Source organism: Corylus avellana, chromosome ca5 (assembly GCF_901000735.1).
Source record: "Corylus avellana chromosome ca5, CavTom2PMs-1.0".
In the NCBI taxonomy this organism is placed as follows: Eukaryota; Viridiplantae; Streptophyta; class Magnoliopsida; order Fagales; family Betulaceae; genus Corylus; species Corylus avellana.
In genome coordinates, this window is record NC_081545.1 from 6,410,120 (window position 1) to 6,433,855 (window position 23,736).

The 23,736-nt window shown below is 35.6% G+C and overlaps 1 pseudogene; it reads left to right on the forward strand.

The window, feature by feature from the left end:
* Positions 1-23,736, forward strand: part of LOC132181655 (probable terpene synthase 12) — a 56,109-nt pseudogene that overhangs the window by 24,455 nt on the left and 7,918 nt on the right.

Here is a 23,736-nt window from a genome sequence, read left to right on the forward strand (position 1 = left end):
AAAAAAAGTTAAAAAAATTAAAATAGATGACTAATAGCGTCCACTCTAAGTGGACGCTGAATATACATCATTAGGGTCGACTCTAAGAGTCGACCCTAATGCTTATGTATTAGGGTCGACAAAAGTCGACCCTAAAGAGTCCGTAGTAAAATAAAAAAAAATTAAAAAAATTAAAATAGATGACTAATAGCGTCCACCCTAAGTGGACGCTGAAGATATATCATTAGGGTCGACTTTAAAAGTCGACCCTAATGCTTATGTATTATGGTCGACTTTTGTCGACCCTAAAGAGTCGTAGTAAAATAAAAAAAAAATAATCCATCTGTTATTGCGATCGATCGCACACAATGTGCGATCGATCGCAGTAACAGAATGTTGAAATCCAATATTCGATTACTGCGATCGATCGCAACCATGGTGCGACCGATCGCAACAGCAGAAAGTTGGAATCAAACTTTCTGTTATGCGATCGGTCGCACACAAGGTGCGATCAATCGCAGTAACAGAAAGTTTGATTCCAACTTTCTGTTATTGCAATCGACCGCACCCATGCAGAAAAGCTCAAATATATATATATATTTTATTGCTGCCCAATAACATCTACTAAAATTGTGTATATATATATCACTGCATTATTTAAAATTTTGAAATAAAGTGACACAATATGCACTGTCGATTCCATCCTCCTAAAGAAAGATTTTAAATTGTATATATTTGCCATTTGGTTAGTTGTTACATATGGACTAATTTGAAGAGTTAATTCTCATTTCATAATTCATATTAAATTTTACAGATCTAATAGTGTATATATATTATATGATGAATATATTGATACCTTATGGAAAGATTTTACACTGTTAAATATAACAAAATAAAATCTAAACCGTAAAATAATTCATCTCAGTTTTAAGTGAAAATATATTGATACCTTGCAATTCAAAAACCATCTATGATGTGCAAATACGGGGTCATTCCCATAAGAAAACACAAAAGCAAGTCAAAAGAAACAAAACTAAAGACAAATAAAAAGATTAACTTAAAACATACTAAACAAAATAAAAGGGTAAACTATGGGGTGCCTCCCATGAGCGCTAAGTTTAATGTCTTCAGCCAGACGATAGTCCCTGCTTACTGTTGTCTAGAAGATGATGCTCCTGCAGATGGTGGTGGCAACCGGTTGACAATGGACTGCATCAATTCTTCTAAGGCGCCTAGGCGTTTGTCCATTGATTCGTTATTTTTCCGAGCCTCCTTTCTTTGGCCAGCCAACTCTTTCCGAAGGCCCGCTATTTCTTCACTAACTGAGCGGTTTCGTGCTTCACGAAAAATTCTCGGGGCCTCCTCCTCAGCTGCCTCTGAATCAACTATTGGTTCATCTTCGGCCATTGGCTCGGCCTCATACTCTTCTGCAGCAGCTGCTGGTGCTGGAGCTACCTGGGGCATGTGGGAGAGGCTCTTGTTCCATTGGCGAATGCCAAATATGGGAGTAGTAGTGACTGGTTCATCAGCTGCGGTACCCTTGACGCCTTTCTTCCGGAGGATGTAGGAGATTAAGTATGGGAAAGGCAACCCCCATGAATGTGTGGACCTCGCTCCTCCAACGTGCACCCCATTCCAAAATTTGTAAATTTGCCTCCAAATTATGTCGGGAATGGAGTACCAAGCACCTTTATGGAAGGCGTAGAGTGCTTGAAGAAATTGATCCCGCCTCTGACTTTTGTGCCCCAAGGGAAACGCATTACGGTGTAATACGGAGTCCACAAACCAAAGCCGTTGAGGTAGCTTTGATCGGCTGGCGGCATTATGGTGGACATCGGCATACATCCCTTCGCACATGTCGTCAATAATTTCCGCCACGTAGAAGCTGTCCGGTTGGTCAGCAAGTTGTGCGGCTTCTGGAGGTTGCTCATCATTGCATTGAAGGGCAGCAGCAATGTCGGCCCGTGTTATGTCAATAGCTTTGCCTTGCACTTTCGAAGAGATGGCAGCTATGTTCCTGCAGTCATGAGATAGGTGGACATAAAACTCGATCACCAATTTTCTGTAAGCAGTGGGGGTGACCGGCTTGAAAAGCTTCTTTAGCCCCCGTCGCTTGACCTCGGCGACCGCCCATTGAGTCCCCTCAAGATTTTCAAAGTCTTCGCGAATGGCGAAAGTGGTCTCAAATAGCAGCTCCCGTTCCTCAAAAGTGGGCGGGGGAGAAGTGGCTCGGGTATCAGACCCTCGGGAGGACAAAGCTCGAGTTCTTGGCATGATGAGCGTGATTGGGGACTTTTGTCGAACACCTGGCGTGCACTAGAGATAGGCAAAATTGCAAAACAACACAACTTCGCTCAAAACCCCCTGCAAAAACATCCAAACCCAACCACAACAAAGCAATGTGGGTGGATGAACACCCACAATTGCAGAAATATGAGAAAAAAAAAATCTCGTGAAGGTGCTCGTGGTTGGGGTGTTGATGGGAATGGGGAATGGGGTGTAAAGTACTAGAGGTGGTGAAAACGTACCTGGTATGGTTGCCGGAGAAGACAACCGTGTGGTGGTTGTGTGGTAGAAGTGATTAGCAATGGTGGACGAATTAGTTGTGCCGGAGGTGCGTGGACCAAGCGTTGGAGAGGTGTACGGCGCAGTGGGGAGAAGGAAATTTTTGTGGGGGTGGGGGGAAAGTGACCTAAAATAGGTCACGTGGTGTGCTGTCCGAGTGAGATCGATCGCACACCTAGTGCGATCGATCGCACTTGGCCAAGGATCCGCGTGTTTGATTCTGTGATTGCGATCGATCGCACACCTAGTGCGATCGATCGCACTTGGCCAAGGATCCGCGTGTTTGATTCTGTGATTGCGATCGATCTCACCCAATGTGCGATCGATCGCAATCACAGAATCACCATACATACATACATACATATATATATATATTTATATTTTATGCAATTATTATTTTTTTTAATTTTTATTGCATAATGTACAACAACTTCGATTATGATATGATCAAATGTGAGATCAAACTTGAAACAATTGAAATTGAATGTTTGATTAGACATCCAATTGGTCCAACCTAGTGCATTCGTAAGATCGATCGTGATAACATCAAATAATCGAACAAAATTTAAACAAATTAAATGTTCGATCGAACATTTAATTGAACTCTAAGCATTTTCTATTATATTAGTGCATTACTTAAATTGATCGGGATACAATCAATAAAACTTGACATGATTAAATGATCGATCAAACATCCGGTCGATCCTAATGAATTAGTTCGATTGATCGCGATATGATTAAATGATCGATCAAACATCCGGTCGATCCTAATGAATTAGTTCGATTGATCGCGATATGAATTAGTTCGATTGATCGCGATATGATTAAATGATCGATCAAACATCCGGTCGATCCTAATGAATTAGTTCGATTGATCGCGATATGATTAAATGATCGATCAAACATCCGGTCGATCCTAATGAATTAGTTCGATTGATCGCGATATGATTAAATGATCGATCAAACATCCGGTCGATCCTAATGAATTAGTTCGATTGATCGCGATATGATTAAATGATCGATCAAACATCCGGTCGATCCTAATGAATTAGTTCGATTGATCGCGATATGATTAAATGATCGATCAAACATCCGGTCGATCCTAATGAATTAGTTCGATTGATCGCGATATGATTAAATGATCGATCAAACATCCGGTCGATCCTAATGAATTAGTTCGATTGATCGCACGGATATCCTATTAGTGTTATAATTTATTTACTTCATTTTTGATCTATCAAACATCCGATCCGATCGATCCTAATAAACATACAAATTAGTGTCATATTTATTTACTTCATTTTTTATTCTTTTTCACTTCTCTCATTCTATAATTCTAGTGCAATTTTTTCTTTTCTTTTTGAATTTCCCTTTATTGACAAATCAGGGCATCTGTCTCCAACACTAATCTAATATTCAACTGTCCACGTATCAGGCCATTTTTTTATTTTTTTTTTAACAAAAATTTAAAAACAATAACAAAATATCTCAATATATAAAATACTAAAACCTTAATTTTATATTATATTACAACCAAAGCAAAAAAATAAAACACACACACACACATTTTAAAAAATATTAAAATTTAGAGCATCTCCAGTAGTATTTTTAAACTAGCTTTTTAGTTAAATTTAGCTATTTTGTTAACTTTTCTTGCTCCAATAGACACTGTAAAATAGAAGATTTTCCTATTACTGCTACAATGAACTTTCAAGAGCATCTTCAGCAGTAAGATGTATTCTACCTAGTCAAAGCACAATTCTATATTTTAGCTACTAATTTTTTAATACCAACTCCATATTCTTTATTTTATTAAATATTATTTTTTAATCTTTTTTTTTTTTTTTTTATTCGGGATTGCTTTTGCATCATCTTGTAAATTGCAATAGAATTGATTCACGTAGGATATCCGTGTGTTATTTTTATTAAATGTTTTTTGGAAGAAATAATAAATAATTAATCATTGTAGTTTACCTAAATTACAAATTTCTTCATATCGTATTAAAGTAACCGTACATTTGATTTTACTTTGTTAAAAGAATAGGGGTATTATAAAAATATAACAAAATAAGTAGACTTTTTGATACAATTTGATAGTTTGACAGGCTACTGTAGTTATTTATATTTTTTTCTTTTTTTTTTTTGTAAATAAAATACCCCCAATATTTAGTTGCACAAAAAAGTTTACCAATAGCTTTTTTGTGAACTAAATTTTGCTGAACTAAAAGTGGTATCTGTCTAATTGTTCACAAAAGAATTTCAGAATTGTCTGAAAGTGGCGGGGGTTCTAAAATTTTGGGCACTGTTTATTGTCTGAAGACCTCCCGCGCGCCACTTTTAGTTCCCCACTCTCACGCTAGCTGTCTCTCACTCTCACTCTCACTCTCACGCTGTCTCTCAATCTCACTCTCTCACTCTCTCGAGCTCACTCTCACTCTCTCCCTCCCTCTCTCTCGAGCTCTCTCTCTCTCTCACTCACTCCACGCAAGTTTCTCTCTCTCCGGCAGCTGTTTCCGGCGCACCTCTCTCACTGCCAGCTCTCACTCCAGTGTTCATCAACTCTCTTGTAGCTCTCTCAGGTATGAGTTTCTCCTAAACCCTTGCAAACCTTAAATGCCTCTCAATCACTCAATAATATCCATGAATTGTGATTTGAAGAAATGGGTAAAGAAAAGGAGCAAGAATGGGTAAAGAAAGTTATCACAATTCTTATAAATTCACACTCTAATAGCTCAAGAATGGGTTAATAATGAATTAGTTTCACAATATTTCTTTACCCATTCTCAAATGAATTAGTTTCACAATATTGCTTCATTTATCATGAAATTGCTTGTAAATGCAAACTCTAATAGCTCAAGAATGGGTAAATAATGAATTAGTTTCACAATATTGCTTCATTTCTCATGAAATTGCTTGTAAATTCAAACTCTAATAGAGGTTCTAGATGGTACGTTTGATTGTCTACTTGTTGCTTTTTACACCATCTTATATTTTTTTACACCATCTTATATTGCTTCATTTCTCATGAACCTCTATATACATTTAATTGGAAGATAGATAGTGGACTATTGGACTTATAGTGGTTGGTTGGTTGATTGTGATAATTTGCACAAATGTTGTGAGATCTTGGATGTTATTTCGTGCTTAAAATTTGAAATTATTGATATTCATTGATGTAAAAAATTATTGATAATTTACTTAAGAAATACAATTTTCATTTCATTTAGGCTAACTTGGTAGTGTTCATCAACCAATAAATCCTTGGTAACAAAGAAACGAAAATTAAGGATCGATGGAAATGTCATATCAACTTGGTGGGATGAGAGTGTAGTTTTAGTATTTCTTAAGTAAATAATATTAATAAACTTTTACAACTCACAAAGATGAAGCAGAAACTTTAAAGCGGCCAACTTATATCAATGTTAGATGACCTTTCATTTAAAAATTGGATGTTAGATGACCTTTCATTTATTGGGCATATATGTTAGATGACCTTTCATTTAGAAAATTAAAAAAAAAATCACTTAAATGAAGCTTTTTTTTTTGTATAAGCTCCTCTGCTACCTCCATTGCCTTTTAGAAATTAGGTGGGTTCGTTTATCTCAACTTATAGAATGTTGTGACAAATTGATGTTTCATATCACAAGTAGAAAATAAAGAATAAAATAAGTTCATAAAACATACTAAGATTTACATTATTCGTCTTAACAAACTTATATTCATGGACGAAAATAATAAGAAACTTAAAAGAGTTGTATATCCCTACGAGAATTTTGAAGGCAGTCAAAAGAATCACAAAAGGAAAAAAGCAAAGTTACTACTTGGGTATTAGAGGACCCTTTAATCTTTATGTACCATGAGAGAGTCCAATTCCCCCCTTTTCTCATTACACAAACAGTCTTTATGTGGCTTTGATCCTTATACACTAGACATGCCCCAACATCATCTTTTTCTTATCTTTCCCCAATAGAAAGATTCTATCTCTCTCTCTCTCTCTCTAGGGTTTGAATCACAAGCCAAACAGGGAGCCACCATGGTGTGCATGTGAAGTTATCACTAGGGATCTTGGTCACCCCTCCTGTTACCTGAGCAAATTACAAAAAGGGTTTGCTTTTCCTATTTTGAAAGATTTGAGTTTAAGATATTACTTTCCACCCTTTTATATATTGGGGAAATTAAGAAGAATCATGACAAGCGTTCGATTGAGTTTTGGGATGTAGCTAGTGGCTACAATCTCCTATCCAGATTGCAGTCCATAGCTATTGTGAGAGGCCCCTAATACCCAATAAATGAAAGGCAATGGAGGTAGCAGAGGAGCTTAGGGCCAAGGCCAAGCAGGAATTGGATGGCTTTGAGAAGTATGGTGAGAGTGTGGTACCTCTTTACAGCTTTGTGGATTATGCTGCTGGTAGAGGTTTTAGTGTTGGTGGTGCAAGTTAATGGATAGAATTATGGCCAATGATTCTGGTTTAGATGAGGAGTCCAAGAGCTTTGTGGTAGCTCTTGGAGAAACGATACTATCGGAATTGCATAGGAGAGAGAGGCTCAAAAGCGGGATCTACGAAAGCATTCTATTTTAGGCAATTGTTTGCTTGAAGAGGACTCAACAATTCTTAAGAGCACACCATACTCTATGTCCTTAGCAGATGTTGGATTAAGTCCCATGATTTCTTTTTCGTATGAGTATGTTTTTTTTTTTTTTTTCTAAAGTGTTAACTAAACCGGAGGAAATGGAATTGGATCAAATTAATCTTTGCAATTTTTCTCTTCTCAAACACATCTGTTAGATGACCTTTGATTATATATTTATTTTTCTCTTCTCAAACACATCAAATAATTGAACTGGATTTTGATTAATTTTATGAAATTAATCTTTTGTATAAATAAAGGTTATTGCATATATGTTAGATGACCTTTCATTTAGAAATCATGGCCCTAATATGCATTACAACTTCTTCTTCTTCTTGTTTTCTTCCCTAATCAATACGATTAAAATTCAAAAATAAGGTCCTCTATTTGTGTATAAGGTCCTCTATGTCTGGTGTATAAGGTCCTCTATTTGTGTCCACAGAAGCAGGAAGATGTTCTGCAAACGCCTATCTGCGATCGATCGCATCAGGCATGCGATCGATCGCAGGGTACTCTGTTTCTCAGTTTCAGCTTCTGATCCTGCGATCGATCCTGCGATCGATCGCAGCATCAGTAGGTTCCTCACATGTGGGTGATCCTGCGATCGATCCTGCGATCGATCGCAGCATCAGTAGGTTCCTCACATTGGGTGTCTGTACTGCGATCGATCCTGCGATCGATCGCAGCATCAGTAGGTTCCTCACATTGGGTGTCTGGTACTGCGATCGATCCTGCGATCGATCGCAGCATCAGTAGGTTCCTCACATTGGGTGTCTGGTACTGCGATCGATCGCAGGATCAGTAGGTTCCTCACATTGGGTGTCTGGTACTGCGATCGATCCTGCGATCGATCGCAGTTTGCTCTGATTCCGATTAGTTAAGTTTAATGGATTAAAGTAAAGTTTAATGGATTAATGGATTAAAGTAAAGTAAAGTTTATTGGAACTTTGCTCATGTAATTGCTAATATTAGGCTTTAAAATTAGGGTTAAATACGAAAGTGGCCCATGTGTTTTTGAGTTTTTAAAAATGGTAAAATTACGTTGTGTTATGTGTACTATCTCCGCATAATCATTTCCCGACAATAATCAAATACTTCCAAATCAATTTTTCATCTTGTCCCTAGCTCCACATGGATGGGTTTCTTTCACACCTAACCCATCCTCGTTGCCCTAGCATTGCCATTCTTCCCATATTTAGTCAATTTAATCTTACAAATCAAATATTATATTTGTGGACTTATGTTGACTCCACATAAATCAATGGTGGACTACATAAGTCTAATGGTTGATCTCTTGAGTGTGTAAGAGAATATAAGCCAAATATCAAAAACTTATTGACCGCTAACATTTCTCTAAAAAATGTAAAACTGTCATTGAGCTAAACTAGTAAATAAATTACAAATAGAAATTTGTTCTAAACTAGTAACCCACTTCTAGAATATTTTGTTAGGTAACATCGCATTGAGCTAGCATCATTTCGTATATATTTGTTCTAAACTAGTAACCCACTTCTAGAATTCTCTCATTACTCATGCTCCTTTTAAACTTTCCCTCTCTTAATATTTGAGAACAGACCTCCCATTTAATTCTATTAATTCAATTCTTAAGAATCTGATCTTCTAATTCCCTTGTGTGCGTACATGTACGTAACGAATAACCTTTAATAGGGACATCAATATGGATAGGAGTTGGATGCGGGAAAGTACGCGATGTTCAGAGCGATTTCAAAAAGGTGTGGAAGAATTCATGGGAATGGCAGTTAAATCAGTTGATTCACGTGATATGACAAAGTGTCCATGCCGTGATTGTGCAAATCGATATTATTCTCATATTAGCGAGGTGAAGGGTCACTTGTATATGAATGGATTTACTCCGACATACACTAGATGGATATTTCACGGGGAAGAAGATCATTTTAGGGAAAACACTTCTACAAACATGCACACACATACAAGTGAAATGATGGAGGAGGTTGATGCAGTTGAAGAATTGTTAGACGATGTATGTATGGGGACATTTGTTGATGCTAACATCGGAGAATCCTCTACTTCACAGGGCCCCACAACTGATAATCACGAACAAACAAGCTCCTTCTACCAATTTTGGGAAGATGGTTTACGAGAACTTTATCCAGGCTGCAAGAAATTTACACAAATTGCTTTTATACTGAAGATGCTTCATATAAAGGCGTTCTGCAACATGAGTAACAAGGCGTTTGATATGATGATTGACTTGATAAAGACGGCCCTCCCAGATGGAGAGACATTGCCACGCTCGTATAGAGAAGCAATACAGTTTAGGCGACACTTGGGATTCGGTTACGATAAGATACACGCATGCAAGAATGGTTGTGTGCTTTTTTGGAAAGAACATGCAGACAAAGTGGTATGCCCAAAGTGCAACAATTCAAGATGGATTGATGGCAAAGGCAGAAAAAGTAATATTCCTCAAAAGGTCTTACGGTATTTCCCAATAAAATCGAGGTTACAACGGTTGTTTATGACAAAAGAAATGGCCAAGGAAATGCGGTGGCACAAAGAAGGTCGAGAAGATGATGGCAATACTCTCAGACACCCCGCCGATTCTATTGTATGGAAAGAGTTTGATAAAAGACATGAGTGGTTTGCAAGTGATTCCCGCAACGTGCGGCTTGGCTTAGCAAGTGATGGTTTCAACCCATATGGTAATATGAGTACAACATATAGCATATGGGCAGTAATGTTAACGGTGTACAATCTCCCTCCGTGGATGTGTATGAAGAGTCCAAATTTGATGTTGCCCCTTATTATCCCAGGGCCTTCAGATCCTGGAAAGAATATTGATGTATATTTGCGGCCATTGGTTGATGACTTGAAAGATTTATGGAATGAAGGCATACGCGTGTACGATGCATCAAAGAAAGAGACATTTCAATTGCATGCGACATTACTATGGACTATAAATGATTTTCCCGCATATGGAAAATTATCTGGGTGGTCTACAATTGGAAAGCTTGCATGTCCAGTATGTAATAAGGATACATCGTTCAGGTATTTGAAGTATGGGCATAAGGTGTGCTTCATGTGTCATCGTCGGTGGCTTCCTCAAGAGCATCCATGGCGCAAAAGAGGAGATTTGTTCGATGGTACAGAGGAGCATAGATTGCAACCTGAAGAATTGTCTGAAAGTCAATTGTTGAAACAGCTAAGAGATGCTGAGGGTTTGCAATTTGGAAAAACAAGCGGGAGAAAGAGAAAGAACACAGATGTTGTGTTGAATTGGAAGAAGAGAAGTATTTTCTTTGAGTTGCCTTACTGGTCAAGCTTGAAACTACGTCATAATTTAGATGTAATGCATATTGAGAAGAACATATGTGAAAGTATCTTAGGTACGTTGATGAATATCGATGGGAAGACCAAGGACACAGTCAAGGCACGAAGAGATTTACAGTTGATGGGTATACGTAAAGAATTGCATGTGCAGCCAAATGGTGAAACTTATAGGATGCCACTTGCGAAGTACACCTTGACAAGAGATGAGAAGAAGAGTTTATGTGAGTGGTTGAAAGGTGTTAAATTTCCTGACGGGTATGCATCTAACATTGGTCGATGTGTGAACAAGCTTCCTGGTAAAATTTCGGGTATGAAAAGCCACGATTGTCATGTCTTCTTACAGCGCTTGCTTCCTGTTGCAATTCGAAATTTCTCTACGTCGGAAATACGAACAACATTGACCGAGTTCAGTACATTTTTTACGCAGTTATGTGCACGGACGTTGAAAGTTGATATCCTAAAACAAATGAAAGTCGACATTGTAACAATTTTATGCAAAATGGAAAAAATATTTCCGCCAGCTTTTTTTGATGTTATGATCCATCTAGCACTTCATTTACCTCGGGAGGCCGAGCTTGCTGGTCCCGTACAAAACCGTTGGATGTATCCGTTCGAAAGAGAACTTGGAAGATATAAGAAGTGGACGCGTAACAAAGCGCGTCCAGAGGGGTCTATTGTCGAGTGTTACTTAGCTGAGGAGAGCTTGACCTTCTGTTCCAGGTACCTTCGGGGGATTGAGACAAGATGGAACCGTGAACGGAGAAATGTTGACGTTGATGTTGTAGAAATGAGCCAGCGCTTGGATGTGTTCTCCCAACGAGTTCGGCCGTTAGGAGCAGCTAAATTAGTAACACTGGATGCTAATGATTTTGCTAGGGCACGATGGTATGTGCTTACCAATTGTAACGAAACGGCCTCATATTTGGAGTAAGTTTAGTAATGGCCTTTGTGTTTTACTTGTTACGACATGTTATAATTGTAGGGTTGATGATCATTTACCAATACGTTTATTTTTCATGCAGTGAACATTATAATATGATCAAAAGAGAAGGCGGCCGTGACATTGATAAAAAGCATGAAGCTAACTTTGAACGTTGGTTCCATAAACGTTTATACAATAGTGGGCGTACTGCAGCCAATGACTCAAAACACTTATATGATCTTGCATGTGGGCCTGATCGTCATGTTCATTCGTATAGAGGTTGCATCGTGAATGGGGTTAGGTATCACACAAAAGAATGTGCAGAAACTCGTACTACTCAGAACAGTGGTGTTTCTGTTTCAGGTGAGGACGAAACCTCAATAACGGAGTATTATGGTGAGTTAAAAAATATTCTAGAGTTACGTTACCCTGGCCAAAATCTCGTGTACTTGTTTGAGTGTGATTGGTGGGACACTGGGAGTGCAACAGGAGTACGAATGGACCAAGGCTTCACGATTGTGAATACTTCTCGTAAATGGTGTGAATCCGACCCGTTCATCTTAGCATGTCAAGCTTCGCAAGTGTTTTACTTGGATGATCCCAAATTGGGTGGTAATTGGAAAGTGGTGCAGAAGTGGATCAATAGAGACATCTATGATATTCCAACAGTACAAAAGGGAGATAATACAGAAGATGACCAAAGACTCAGTGATGACGTATACCAGGAAGGTGAATGTGTTGGGGGTAATATGGTCTTTGTTGATGAAGCGAATGTTGAAGCCTCCACTCAATTACGTAGAGATGATGCGACAATAGCAATTGACGAATTATATATTCAACTTGATGCAAGCATGTTTGCCAACGATAACTTGCCGGACGAGGACCATTATACAAACTTTGATGAGGAAGAGGAGTTATGTAGCGACAACGATATAGACTCTGAACACGAAGAGGACTCTGAACACGAACAATCATCTTCAAGTAACAGTGCTACAGATTCTGAATATGAATCTGATGATGAAATGTGTTGAACACATAAGCTCAAATTTGGTGTAAGTACAAAGTGTATTAGCATATTTAATGAAATTGATGCTCTCTCTCTCTCTCTCTCTATATATATATATATATATATATATATATTGTGGTGTTTTTATTTTTATTTTTTACTAGCATGATTATTGTATGTTTGTCAAAAATATTGAACATGCTATATGGTTATAAATTGACTAATATAATTTTGTGGTTTTTGACTTGTTAGCAGATTGATCATAACAATGACAACAACAGGACGCAAACGTGTTCCAGCAGCACGAGGCCGAGGCCGAGGCCAAGGTCAAGGCCGGGGCCTTATTGACGAGCATGAGAGTCCGACTCTCAATTCTGGGTTTGGTGATACAGATATGCATGTGTCGCCCTCGCCCCCCCTCCTCCTCGAGTCAGTGGATGGGCATCCTTCGCATGAGTCTAATAATCCTATTCACTCAGTGGCAGGATTGGATTCACAGGGAGCCGCCCCTACTGCATCTTGTAAGTTCATGAATTTTATATTTATGAACTGTTATTTTTGTATTATTTTGGTTTGTTATAGACATTTGACAATATACTTTTCCAAATATAACTTACTACGTTACCATGTTTTGCATAACAGCTACCACGTCTGTCAGAAGTGTAAGGGGTAAGGCCAAGTGTAAGAAGTTGAGTGACCATGTACTTAAGCATGGTCCCGTAGTGCTAAACATCCCAAATAGACACCGGGCACCTGTAGGCGAGAATGCATCATGGTTTGCAAGCAAGATTGGGGAGATTATTCGTAACATGTGCGAACTCCATCACGGTGAATGGAAAAAGGTCCCAGCTGAAGAAAAGAGCAAGTTGTTGTTTCATGTTCAGGTATGAATATCAATGTAATGTTTAATAATATGTTTCGTATGGAAAATTAATGTGACACATTTTTTACCATTGTTTTCTTATCTATTATGTATCAGTCAAACTTCGCACTGAATATGGAACGATACGAGCACATCAAAGCTGTTGAAAATAAATTGGGTCGTGCATATGCTAGGCTTCGTTCGAACTTGTATAGGGATCATTACAAGAAATATTTTGACGGCATTGATAAAGACGATGATGAGGGGATTGCCAAGGCTAAGGCTATTGGGAGGGAAAACGTGCCAGCAGGGTATGGTCCTCAACAGTGGAACCTAATATGTGACTCATTTGATGACGGTAAATGGAAGGTAAATATATATTATTATACTGATTAGAATATTCAAATTGATATAATTTGCATGCACTTGAAGACATTTTATGAATAATTGTGTTTTTTTTTTCTTTCCAAATTTCATAGAAAAAGTCTGAACGAAATACCCTAAACAGAAGCAAATTGGAAACAAATCACACAGCTGGGACTTGTTCATTTGTCAATGTCATTTACAAAAAGGTAAGTATCTCGTACCATAATTTAATGAAAGTAACGTTATTTAGTGTAAACTTTGATTATATGTATTATGTGTAGGAACAAGAAACAAAAGTGAAGCCTAATCCTGTTGAACTGTATGAGGTTACCCATACAAGAAAAAAGGATAAACAGTTTGTGAACGACAAATGCAAAAGTCTATATGTAAGTAATTGTTTACGCTCCGATCATTAAGTTGATTAGTGAAGAACATGAATAGTAAACTTGCATGAAGTATATGTTAAACTAAGGCCAACTATGACTTGTGCAGCTTCAAATGCAAGAATTAACAACCAGTGAGGCCTTAGAGGAAGGCAATGTGGAGGGAACAAGTGTGGATGACCGAATGCAAGAAATAGTCACACAAGTACTAGGGGGCCGACGAGCTGGGCACGTTAGAGGAATGGGATGCGGTCTTATTCCTACCCCTTTAAGAACTTCATCTCAAGCGTTCACCCACTTCGACAACCACGATGAGTGTAGGAAAAGACAAGAAGATACTCAAAGCGAGCTTCAACAGACTAGAATTGAACTTCATCAGTACAGAGAGAATTTGCAAGCCAACGTTGAGGAAACGAACAAATTAAAAGCCACTGTTGAGTTCTTAATGTCACGTATTGGAGGGTTAGTGAAACTTTACCTATGCATTAATTTTACAAAAACACACATACTAAGTAATCGTTAAAAAGCTTATTGATCATTATATGAAATTTTATTCTATTAGGTCTGGAGGGAGCTTGCTTGGAGGTGCATCAAGTGAAGCCAACAATTGAGGGAGCTTTGGAATAACTTTATTTAGGATGTACTCTTTGATAGCATGTATTTGTGATATATTTTTTGATACTATGTATTTGGATAGTTGTTGGTACTTTCTATTTGCTAATGTGTATTTGACTATTTGTTGATCGTGATCTGTTTGGTAATGTATATTTGTTGGTACTTTTTATTTGGTTTATATTATATTAAGATATTCGCAAAATTTTTGGTTCAACAACTTTTGAGTTAGTAAATCTCCCTTGACATGGTTATCAAGGTTAAAGAACTTTGAGTAAACAATGCAAGGGAGTAATAATATCTTTCTAAATTTTATTTTTAAGTGTATGCAGGATGACAAGAGTACAAGAAAGTTAAACCGCCCAAGCAGGTTCTCGCTTTAATATATTTCATGAAGAAACACATTTTTAGTATCTCTTTCTCTATCATTTTGGGTTTCATTTTCATTGTCTTTGATATTATATATTGGTTCATTGTGGTAGATTACTCAAATTGCTTATGAGGATGAATTGGCAAGGAAGAGAATGCAGATAAGTACTTTATTTTGGGTTTTGGAATTTTGCTGCCCATGAATTGTAAAACATATATTTAATAGTTTTCTCCCTTGGCAGGTTTGGTTAATGGGGCAGTTTTCACATATTTTTTATGATTTTGATGAGGTTAGTCATTTTGAGTTATGTTTCTTGTGGGCATTTAGATTAGTTTGATTATTTCATATATTAATTGATTCATCATGTTGTTGTGTACTTAAACATAAATGCAATGTTTCTTATAGAGGTACTCTACGTGCATTTTATTTGCCCATGCATGGAGTTATGTTTCTCCGGATAAGTTTTCCTGCTGAATTCTTTTAGTGTTGGTTTCTTCATAGTGAACTTTTTTTTTGGCCTCAATCTTGTTAGGCGCACAATGCTTATCATGGTGTTGGCATTGTCAAATTGATGGGCCGTAGCAGTAGATATATAGCTATGCATGCATCCCTAGCTAGTGGACAAATTGACATATGTTTGATTCATGAGGTACTTATTACTAGCAATTAATTGGATAGTTATCTTTGTGAGCTGTTACTGATTCTACTGATATGCACATCTAAGGTATCTTTTAATTTGCACGGGCCTCATGGTGTTTTGAGTCATCTGAAATACCTGATTGAGACAAAGGGTTCGGCTGTTATTTGTGTCGCAGGGGGAGCACGGCAGGTGAGTTACGTAAGGAATTCATATTTTCGCTTTTGGGTTGAATACTATTAATTGATCAGGAGATTTTAATTGTGCAGTTCTTTTTTGGCTTCATGAAATACTGTGAAAAACTGCCTGTGTTCATTTCATTGCATTGCATAGATCTTATAACTTCTTCATTATATTTTTCCCCAAGATGAAGAGTAAAATTCAGTATGTTATTGTTTTTTGATGCAGAATTTTATTCAGAAAACTAATGCTAAAGATGCGTCTGGGAACATTGTATTTGGAAATTTCGGTGTCCACATTCAACAAGAGGTTGGTGGTTGTATTTTGACTAATTTCATGTGGTCTTCATCTCTCCATGACTCTTGAGACAAGTTAAGTGGGTTGATAAATAATGAGCTGACTAAAAGTCTAATTTTTAACATCAATTGATATGTGTTGCATGGATAAGAATGGACTGCAGTTTGGCCTTTTAGTTGTCATTTGTCAGAGTTACAAATATGATATATTTTAAGCCTTCAAGATCTTACTCTATTAGTGACTCTTTTTGCTAAGACTAGTCAGTTGACTTTTGATGTTATTTGTGTGAATTGTTCTTCACTTGAACTGGAAATCATTAGAAAACCTACTGATGCTGCAATCGATCGCACTCCAAGTGCGATCGATCCCAAAATTTCGAAAACCTACTGATGCTGCGATCGATCCCAAAATTTCGAAAACCTACTGATGCTACGATCGATCGCACTCCAAGTGCGATCGATCGCAAATTTCCGAAAACCTACTGATGCTGCGATCAATCGCACTTGGAGTGCGATCGATCCCAAAATTTCGAAAACATACTGATGCTGCGAAATTTTTTTTTTTTTTTTTTTTGATTTTTAGGACCATTAGGGTCGATATTTGTCGACCCTAATGGTCAACCATCAGCGTCCACTTCAAAAGTGGATGCTGATAGTCAATTTTTTTTTAATATTTTTGGACCATTAGCGTCCACAAATGTGGACGCTAATGGTCAACTATTAGCGTCGACTAATTCTTTTGTGTACATCATCTTTAGAGTCAAACACATGTATCTTTTAGCGTCGATAAAGTGGACGCTAAAAGTCATCATTAGGGTCGACTCTAAGTGGACGCTGATAGTTAGTTTTTTTTTTAATTTTTTAGGACCATTAGCGTCCACAAAAGTGGACGCTAATGGTTTAACCATCCGCGTCCACTTTTATTTGGACGCTAATAGTTATTATTATTATTTTTTTAAAAGGGATATTAGGGTCCATAAAGTCGACGCTAATGGTTAACTAAAAGTGGACGCTATTGCTTGACTATTAGGGTCGACTTTCGCTCCCGTTTACATCATCTTTAGGGTCCAAACATTGCGACTTTTCGGGGCGATAAAGTGGACGCTAAAAGTGATCATTAGGGTCGACTTTTAAGTGGACCCTGATGATCAGACGTTTGATCATTAGGGTCGGACTATTAGGGTCGACACTTTTAGGGTCGAAAAGTGGACGCTGTTGCCAACAGCGTCCACTTTAGGGTCTTTAGGGGCGACTTAAAGTCGCCCCTAAAGAGCTAATTTCTTGTAGTGAATATTCAGTGTCTTTATACTCCAATTCATTATTGAATCTAAATTACTTCACTTTTCTTCTAGCCTAATTTTACACCTGTACTTTTCACTGCTTATAGATGGTGAAAACCTCTCAGTACTTGTTCTTCATAAAATAAACCCAAACATTTCTTCAGAAGTCATCAATAAAAATGACGACATTGAATTTAGGGAAATGATAGTGAGAGAGAGTTTCCTATCCTTATTTTTGGTTTGAGGTATGACTTTTTTATTTTATTACATTGATGTTTATTGAGTAGTTTTTTCTTTTCCTATGTGTCCTAAAAGCAGTTCATTTTAAGTTATATATGTTGTTATGTTATTTCATTATTCGTTTTGTTTTGTTTTTTTTTTCCTTATATTTTGTTCTAATTTATATAATTTTTTTCATTCAAATTTATTATTTTTCTTTTGTAAATTTTACGTTGAATTCAAGAAAATAATAGTGAAAAAGAGGTACGAGGTATGAATTTTTAGATTCTGTTGATATACTTTTTCCTATAACTCTGAATTTCATTGAAACTATGAAAAATATATAGCGAGATATTTATTTCATGTTGTTTTGTTTTTCCTTTTTTTTTTTTTCTTATTTTCTGTTGTAATTTATATATTATTTTTCATTCAAATTTCTTATTGTTCTTTTGTAAATTTAATTGACTTTGTTGTTCATTATTATTTATTATTTATTTATTTTATTTTTTGTTTTCCAATACTCCTTCCATGATTTTTTATCTCTTTCTTTGATGAAAGAAATAAAACTACACCTATGAGAACAAATATTTTAATATGTTTTATGGGTCTTATGATTTAAGGGTCTTATGTTTTAATTCATTCAAGGTTTTCTTCTTGTTGTTTTATTTTTTCTTTACTCTTCTTTCCATTTTAAATTACACATGTGAATTTTTTAATATGTTTTAATTTATATGGATTAAAACTAAAATTATATATGGTTCTTATGAGAGTATATTTTTATATGATTTATATATTCATGCATACTTTATGTGTAATTGTGTCACTATGTTCACCAATATATTGTTGTATAACCTCTAGTATTTTTTTTTTAATTTATTAAAATAGGCAGGATAAATTTTTTTACACAATTTTTTTGATCTATAATAAAAAATACAATGAAGATGTATTTTAAGTTTTAAAATTAAATTATAATGAATAATTCTACGCATTACGCACATTCTAAGCTAGTTTATTTAAATAAAAAGTAAAATGGTACCTTTCTTCGTTAAGATCGATGCTGAAAATTTTCAACACCCTAGTGTCCATGGGCCATGGCTATATGGTAGTCATGACTCATGGGTTTAAGGTGGGGTCTAAACTGAAATGAATTAGCGGCTGTTATAAGGCTAAGATCATGGGAGTCACATTCCTAGCTATAAGCAAACACACACATCAAAGTCCGTTCTGTTCATGATAAACAACAAATCACTAACTTTCACGAGTATTGTTATAGAAAAAATCTTGGATTTTTATCACTTTCATGTCAAGAGAGAGACCTAATTAGGGAAAAAAATTTGTGGGAAAGCTGTCAATGAACTGGTAATAGTAATCTAATTGTGAGTATGAAAATCCATATTCGATCTTATCCAAGGTGTTAAGAAAACCAACTATATTAAAAATAATAGAGGCAATTCTCTTATTACTGATGAGATGGGGTTTTTGAAGAATAAAAATAACACAAAAAGTGGAGTAATGATATACATCACATCCGGCTTGAGTGAACAATATTCATTCTGGATTATAAACAGTATGTACAGATTAAAAAAAATTAAAAACAGTAAATCTGTTTTACTGTTCACTCGGTGTAAGTACTTTCAACACTACTCCAAAACTTGTCTCCTCAAGGAAAATATGCTGGCTTGGAGATCTAAACGTACAGTAGTAGTGTTGTTGATATGAAATAAGGAGTAGGAAATATTGTATGGTTATTGCATGCTATGCTGCTAGCCTGGCATTCTTGTGAACTTTAATGCTCCATGAAAGGCCAACTTCTTAGTTAGATCACTCCCACAAATTTGGTTGCCTGTTTGGCTGTTTCCTTTTGTTAGAGTGGTTGTAGGAAGCAGTACTATTGTATCTCAACAATCCCTTCTTTGCCATAAAGCTCATTAATAAATCATAATTTTTCATTTTCATTTTGAGGCAGAGAAGCTTTTGGGTATGTTTCGAATATCTGAAAGTTCATCATTTATTTACTTATTTTATATGTACGTACACCTCTACTCATAAAACAACAACAAAACTACACATCAGATAGAGAAACCATTCCACATCATCCACTGAAATCTAATGGTAGACGTTTGTTTCTGGATGGAGAAGGGTCAAAGGGGGTGGTCCTTAAATTTGAAGCTACTGTTGACAAATCAATGACAAGTCATAGCTAGCTAGGTTGCATTAAAATGACAAACTTAAAGCTACTGTTGACAATCGATCAAAGACTTGTCATCCCTTTACAGATACAAGGGAGCGTTGGCATAGGCCAAGCTAAGTCATAGCTTTATTTTATCTGACTATTTTATGATTTTCATGTGGATGGACTATTTTCCGTCAATTGCTTTTTTTTTTTTTTTTGGAACTTTTATTACTTTACGAACATGTTAAGAAATATAAATATATATTGACTTATTTGTACAATAAAAATTTTTTAAGATGAGTTTTTGAGTAATTATTTGACGTTGTATATTAAAAAAGAAATTATTACAAAATTTGGTATAAATTCAATCATATAAAATTATAAATATCAAAATACATTGAATATATTCCAACATGACGTACCTGCGACACCTTTGAATTCCATTCACACAAGCTCATGATTCAAAGTCTCTTTAATTTTTGAGTGTTGCAACATTTTATTCGTCAACGAAAATATCTTCCTCTACGAGTGGCTTACAAAAACTCATCATCTCTGCCCACATTTGGATGATGCAAGACAAACACCAATCGATCCTAGGTTGGCAGTAAACCCACGTCTCCTCATGAGTCAAGTCTTTATTACATAAGCCAGTGTGGTTGTCCAATTTTGAAGTAATTTTAAAAGGCTTACTTATGTTTTACTTGTGTCCTATTAATAATTATGTGGTTATTAAAATTATTATTGACCTTGTGATCGATCATTATTGAATTTTAATCAAAGGGTAATTTTAATAGCTACATCATTAATTCTAATAGGACATAAGTAAGACACAAATAAGCCTTTTAGAATTATTCGCAACTTTGTTTTGCCAATGCATTTTAACCAACCAAAATGTATTATATGTCATTAAAAAATAAATAAATAAGGCCAAGTGTTTACCTCAAAGTTTGATGTATATATGGCGGAATTTGTACTTGATGAGTTTTATTAAAAATGTTATTTCTCGAGTTTTGGATATCGGATTTGAGTAAGCTTGGTGGCTTTAGAAAGCTAATTCAAAGATCTACAAAGTTAAGTTTTTTTTAGCTAATTTCGATGTTTCCTGGGTAAAAAGGGGCTACAAAGGAGATTGGAAAGCTGGATGGAAATAAAAGCAAGAATCCAAGAACGAAAGACTTGATTGCCCTATTGGGAACTTTAATGAATATTTTATTCTATCAAATCAAATAATCCAGCAATCCAATATATTTTATTTTATTTTATTATTTATGTTATTTAAATTAGGATTTTATTTAATTGTAATTTTTCCTTTATTATTCTATAAATTTTCATAATAGGCTTAGGTTTACTTTTGGTCCAAATTTGCTTAATTATTGTTATAAATACAATAGACCTAATATGTAAGAAGCAGTGTTGATTTTTATTATGATGGGTTTATCAATGAGAAATACTCTAAGGTTGAGTTTTCTTTTATGTTTTCCTTGAATCCTTGATAGACTCAAAGTTTTTAAGAAGAATTGTTTCTTTCTTGTTGTTTGTCTTTGTAACCCATGACGCCACGCTACATCAAAGTTGCTAATAAAAAAAAATTATGTATTTTAGATAAAGAGAAAACAAGGTATTAACATGATTTTTGTTTCATATTAGCTAAAACACAATATCAAAATTTTAGAGCTTGGATCTGGTAGTGATAATATGAGAAAAATAACTTCTATAATGTCTTAACACAAATTAAGAACTTTGTGCCCTCCAATAACAGTCTAACAATTCAACATGGAGCACCTTAAGCAAAATAAGCAAAAACACCTGATTTTTATATTCATATTACTCATATTCGCCTAAAAAACTTATTTCCCACTTTTCCTATTCATCTACCCAAACTTGCTGCCGCCACCTCCCCCGGCCACGACGCCGCCCACAGCGCTCCTCCACGCCGAATATATATATATATATATATATATATATATATATATATACACATCTCTCTCTCTCTCTCATTGAGAGCAGAGCATATTGCAAAAAAAAAAAAAAACTCTTAATATGAGCAGAGTTTGAGCTTGTTAATGTGGTCTGGTTGGCGTTGTCTCCAGCGTGGTCTAGGCTGGCCGGCGGTGAGATCTAGTGGCTGGTGGTTGGTATAGGTAGGATGAATAGGAAAATTTTATTCTCAAGATCTTTTATTTTAAGGCGTATGAGGTCTTAACGAATAAAATTCATGTGTTTTTGTTCATTTTTGTTAAAGTATTTCACGCTGATTTTGTATGCCTTCATTGGATGGCACAAAGATCTTGATTTATGCTAAGACCTTATAAAAGTTATTATCTAATATGAGATAGACATCATTTGGAATTGGGACACGAACTTCTCTTGAGTACATGTAAATAAAATATCTCTGTGAGAGAGAGAGAGAGAGAAAATTGTTTTGTATTTGATTTGTTTATAAATATATTTTTTTTTGGACAAAAAAAATCTGTACGTGCCCATCTATATATGCATGTGTTTCACATTTTGATGCAGACGTTACGAACAATATATGTTGTCAATAGACCTACGTCTCCTGCTCGACAGCATGGCTGACAAACTAGTCCAGTCATATATACAAGCACACTCATTATTTATTTATTTATTTATTTTAATTAATATTTTTTTTTATATCCATAAGTGACTTTTAAAATTATCATAAAATTAAAATCTAATAAAAATTCATCTTATATTAATTCAATTGTTATTTTAACATGGATGTGAAAAATAGATGTGAAAAAATACTTATATCTATATACACAGCATAACCCTTGAAATCATAGGTGGGACTCTGTTGGTCAACATGTTACTTCTGTTGATATGTCAACAAAACATATATATCTTTGGGACAACTTAGAACATTCCAACCGGCTAAATGTTATTTTGGAAAAGTATGTTACTAATAACCAACAAAGAAGACTAGAAAAAAAGGCATCTAAAACCAGCAAAACAATACAAACACAAAGGAACAAAGCAATCTTAACAGCAAACAGCTTTCTATACAATTCTGCTATCACGGCCTATACAACCCATATATACATCTCAGACGACAGCTCACAACCACGCACTCATATCCTGCATAAGCCCTTGTAATTGTGGAACTTTTTTTTTTTTTTTTTTTTGCCAATGCATTATTTGTTATTTTACTTACTATTTTTTTAATGTGTATATACGATTTAAATGACATTAATTTTGTCTACTCCAAACTTCTGGCCTTGATCAGCTCTGCTTTCAAATTATTGGTTTTCTTAATATGTTTTGTGCGATATTTTTTATTTTTAGATTGAAAAAGTATTATATATATATGTGTGTGTGTGTGTGAGAGTGAGAGATAAAATTGTTTTGTATTTGATTTGTTTATAAATATTTTTTTTGGACAAAAAAAAATAAAAATCTGTACGTACCCATCTATATGTGTTTCACATTTTGATGCAGACGTTACGGACTATATATGTTACCAATAAACCTACGTCTCCTCCTCGACAGCTTGACTGACAAGTGACAACATATCTTTGGGACCATGCACTTAGAACATTCCACGCATCCGGCTAAATGATATTTTGGCCAACGTTGTTAAAAGTATGTTTTTGGTAATCTGTAATTATTTTGCAGTGCTTCTTGCAACAAAGTGTCGTAGGCCTTGATCTATATATATATATATATATATATAGCTAAACCGCCTGAACGAGGAGAAAAGAAAAGAGAATTAATAAAACTTTAGTCAAATATACTCCAGCTTAATAAAAGAATCCGTTAGTTTCTTTAAAGGATTTTAAAATTTCTACCATTCAATCTGCATCACTCGTTTAACAAAAAAAAAAAGGCCACAAAAATGGTACCATGAGAATCTCTATCTCTATTTCCACCGTATGTATTTTAAATAAAGAGAAAACAAGGTATTAACGTGATTTTAGTCTCATATTA